Raw genomic sequence first — 4,934 nt, forward strand, 5'->3', positions numbered from 1 at the left:
TGTTTGGCCTGAAAACTTTTACACTGAGGACAATCGGATAATACAAACCAGATTATACGCAACGTCTGTGTGTGTGTCTGGCTGTGTGTTATATTGTGAGAGAGAGTTGTGGCTATTAAAGCACATAAATAATTTTACAATTGTATATAGAATTATATAAGTTGTTCCTTTTTTTTGTAGTCCTATTTCAAATCCTTGTCTGCTTGGGCCTTGTAAGGTTAGTCTATGTATGTATGTGTGTTCTCATGAATGAAAGTCACATATCATGAGGGTCCAGTAGAGAGGAGCAGAGGAGAGAGGAGGGGAGTAGGTTGTAATTTAAGTTGTATGTGGACAGCACATGGCTTAGCATTGCTAGTCGGTCTGGGAAAGTGTAGCCTAAGGTATTGTGTGGTAATGTTTTTGGTTTGTATTAACTCCAATGTTACACACACTCACTCACATACGTTGAAACACCAAAACACCAGTGTCCCTTGTGAAATTGCGGGCCTGGACAATGAGCTGGTTTTCATGCCAATTTAAATTCTTAAATTATAATAGTAAGCAATGCCATAATCCTAATAATATAATTTTAAATATAATATTTCTTGATAATCTAATAATTGTAAGAACAATAACACCAACTAAAATATACTAACATGTTATGCTAATTCTTGCCACATTCATTCCCATAACATATTCATGCAAGCTGGCCATATTAAATGTCAAATTATTATAATTGCCTTTAACAAGATGTGGTGTTCTGTCTAAGGGGGTAAAAATAAATAACTACAAATTAGTGTAAATATTTTCATATAAACAAGAAATTCTGTCAGGGAAAGAATATTGAAGCTCAGATAATTTTTTATATACATTCTATGTAACTCGTAGGCCTAATTTAAAATGTTCACAGGAATTTATATTTAAAAAATCATGTCAGAATCATAATCTTTTTTTTTTCAACATGAATGTAGTCACTGTGGATTTTGTACATGTTATTAATTCTACTGGTGTGTGTTTTCTCCAACCTCTGACATTTACGCGTGGTATAGTGCAGAAGGCTATTGTAGGTTACAGTTTATAACGGGCACTTGAAGGGTCTTTTTAGTGTATTAATCTTTTCATTTCCTTTTATGTAGACTGACACAGTATGTAGTCCACCAGCTGAAAAATAGACGATATAAACGTCCCCCCTTCTTTGCAACCAAACGCGACTAATCTAATATATTAGTCACCCGCGAGCCTACATGGCTGAGCAATTATTCTAAAAAGTTTCCACTGTGCGCTTGGATGACAAAGGGAATATGCACTCGGACTCTCCTAAACCGCGCGCCGAAGCTGGACGGGGCTTGACCGGCCGATCCGTGATGCCGATAGGCCAAACGGTGGTGGGAATCCGCCAGTTTTAATAACTCGGGAGGGTGATGGCTTTCATAAGAGCACGCAGCCACCGTGACAAGTCTAATAAGGCGACGTGGCAGAGGAGGTCTCTGTGTTTGCGGCAAAACAGAGGGGGGAGGTCTGCCGTTCTTTTTGGAGGCAGGGAGACGAATTTCACAATCTGAGATCGGATTTGTGGTGAAAGAATGTCACCATTAATCAGCGGTTTGGAGACAAGGTCATGCGAGCGCCTTCGCGCCAGCCCAGTGTCCACCCGTCTGTGTGTGCGTTTGAAGACAGGACAACCGGAGGAGACAGCTTCTGGCACTTACTGAAACAGACTGGAGTTAGGCCCGTCAATATCCGAATCCTCCCTAAAATTTCCCATAGTTATCCACATCTTTTTTTTTTTGTCTCTCCAAGACAATCTCAGTTCCTTAAAAAGAAAGAAAAACCGATGATGCTTTGAGGATATAATTAAAGATATCGTTCAAAGAACAACTTTTTGCATATTTGAATTATTACTGTCGTTAAAAACCACACAAAATATGGAAATAAGATTGCCGGAAGCACATAAATCAATGATCAGCTAGGCCTCAGAGCCCAATAAATACGGCGAGTTAAATACTTTAAAATGCAAATCACATCTTATAATTTGCATATGGGTGAATTTAAAGGAAGTGCGTTTTCACAAGACCCTGTAAGGTGGAAACTAGGGGGGAGGAGGAAGGTGGAAAAACAGTCTATTTTTTTCTCTCTCCAGATTCTTCAGTGGTCAAGTTTTAAAACTGTTATAAATGATTGCAGCTGAATTGGTCTGACACACTTTCTCTCTCTCGCTCTCTCTCTCTCTCTCTCTCTCTCTCTCTCTCTCTCTCTCTCTCTCTCTCTCTCTCTCTCTCTCTCTCTCACACGCACACGCACACCAAATACAGTGTTGGAAACAACGAAAGAGGGGAAAAGAGTGAGAAGGAAAAAGAGAGAGAGAGGGAGATGGGTCTGCATCTCTTTTGTGGACCCAGAAAGTGCCTTAAGTGATCTGAATAATTAGGAGTTAATTATTCTCCATCTATCTGAATCAGAAACGGACAGATATGAGGATGGAATTTATAATTTTTCGCCCCGGCGTCCTGTCTAGTCCTAATGTAGTAAACCAGAGTGACTGTGAATAATAACCCACTGACCCTCACAGTAATTACGCCTCGCCCCGCAATTTGGTAGCTGTTGCTAATTGCGGGTATTGATTCAGTGGGATTCATATTAAAAATACATATGTTTTATAACTGGCACCCCCCCTCTCTCTCTCTTTCTCGTTGTGTTTTAATGTATTTTTAATTATTATTATTGTATTTTTCTTACGGTAATTAGGAGACAGGATGTTTAGTACTGGAGGCTGGTGGAGAGCCTGTCTTTGTCCTCTCATTCGCCTGGTTCTCAGGTTCTCCCACTCTAACTTTATGCTGAATCTCAACTGTTGTTTTGTCGTTATGCTAAGTAGAACAACAGCTCTGTGCTGAAGTTTAGGCGACATCCTATGGACGACAAACATGACGTGTTTTCCAGAAAGCACGGTAATCAAGGCTCTGACGGATGCGAAGGTGATAGTGATACGAATAGTCATCGTTACGCCTGCCTGGCTGCCCGTCTGTCTGTCTGTCTGTCTGCTCCAGAAAGACTAAAGCTCTCTGTGTTATTTTCCCTCCTTGAGACACTTAAAGAGGTGCAGGAAGCAGCAGATCAATGAACATGCTGTCTGTGTGTCAGTGTGTGTGTGTGTGTGTGTGTGTGTGCATGTGTGTGTGTGTGAGTGTGTGTGTGTGTGAGTGCACTAACACAGCCTTACAAACCTGCCATGGTCTGCCCTTGGACACCAAAAATCCATTTGATCCATTTGATCAGTCCAACCCGGGGAGGTGTGTGTGTCTGTGTGTGTGTGTGTGTGTGGGGGGGGGGGGGGGGCAGCATGTGAAGGCATCTCTTTACTTCTGCTCTATGTGCGGGTGACACTGTACGTGTGTTTGAGATAGAGAAACTAAAAGCGAGATAAATGGTGTGTGTGTTTGTGTGTGTGTGTGAGGTCTCTTCGTGGCGCCGGCAGATATATATTGACCAGTGTCGCTCCTCTCACTGTCCTCCTCTTTCCTCTCCTCCATTCTCACTTCTCCTTCCTTCCCTCCCTCCTTCCCGCTCCGAGAGCTCCTGTTCCTCCAGTCGTCTCTCGCGACACACGGCTGCTCTCACACGCATGTCTATGTTTGAATATGAAAACTCAGACACACACACACGATCATACACCACATGCCGTACAGGCACACTCAGGCACATGATCGTGTCCGCGTGTGTGTGTGAGCGAGGGAGCAAGTGTGTGTCTGCGTGGGTGTGTGAGAGACAGGGGGGGGGCAGAGATGGGGGAGGACAAGGTGGAGGTAGAGAAGGAGGGGTGCAGAAGGGAGGAGTCAATACTGAAAAGTGTTCCACCGACAATGATCAATTGCCGGTGAAGGCGCATATATTTTACTAATTACTCCAATAATTAAAACTGTCCTTAGTGATTCAAATAAAATCAGTACCAAGTCAATTTGGCCTAAATGGGTCTGGACGACTGGATCAGTCCGGTTCAGGGCCTGTTGGTCTCTTGTCATAAAATCATTGTAGAGAAGTTCGCTGGCCGCTCTGCTGGGCTCTGCTCTGGTCTGGAGAGCAATACTGACACCCTGATCAATGGCACCGGTACTGCCTGCTGAACGCTCTATAGAACTCAATATGTTATTCATTTAAAGGAAGCAAACAAACAAAATAATCACGTTACTTTGATTCGGATTAATGTGATTGACGATCTCCCCCCTGCTTCTAGAATGCTTGAGGTGTCTCAGAAATGAAGTGGGTCCAGATGAGTCTGTATGAGTCCATGTTTGGGGTGATGCTTCCCGAGCCTGCGGCCAGAGGCTTGGAGCGCTCACACCATGAAGCGTGACACAGAGCAGTCGAACTAATCCTTGTTGGTAATACGTCTGAATCTGTCCGTAGGCTGTTTGGTCCTGTGCGTCAGTGAAAGGCTGTCACCGTGGACCCCCTAACTAAGACAATAATCCCACAATAATGGTTTTGATTGAATAACGAAGAAGGGAGAGAGGGAGAGGGGGAGGGGGAGCGTGAGGATGTGAGAGAGGAGGAGAAGCAGAGGCCGAATGAGAAACAGAGGGGCACACAGAGGAAGAGACGGAGAGAGCGGGACGGAGAGATGGAGAGAGTGTGAGAGCGATGGAGAGGGAGCGAGAGAAAGAAAGGGAGTGTGAAAGGGGCAAACGGTTAGAGAGAAAGAGAGAGAGAGAGAGAGAGAGAAAGAGGGGGAGAGAGAAAGCGAGAGAGAGAGAGAGAGAGAGGAGGATGCAAGGCAGAAATGTGCTGTGACAGTGGATTTTGAGTTGGCATGGTGAGGGTAGTGGTGAGGAACACCTAACTAGCTCCAGGAGAGAGAGGGAGGGAGGAAAGGAGAGGGAGCGAAGGAGGGAGAGAGAGACGGAGGGAGGGAGAGAGAAGGAAAGAGAAGACACGCTGGTTTTATGTCCGACAGG

The sequence above is a fragment of the Osmerus mordax genome, chromosome 6 (genome assembly GCF_038355195.1).
Source record: "Osmerus mordax isolate fOsmMor3 chromosome 6, fOsmMor3.pri, whole genome shotgun sequence".
Taxonomy (NCBI): domain Eukaryota; kingdom Metazoa; phylum Chordata; class Actinopteri; order Osmeriformes; family Osmeridae; genus Osmerus; species Osmerus mordax.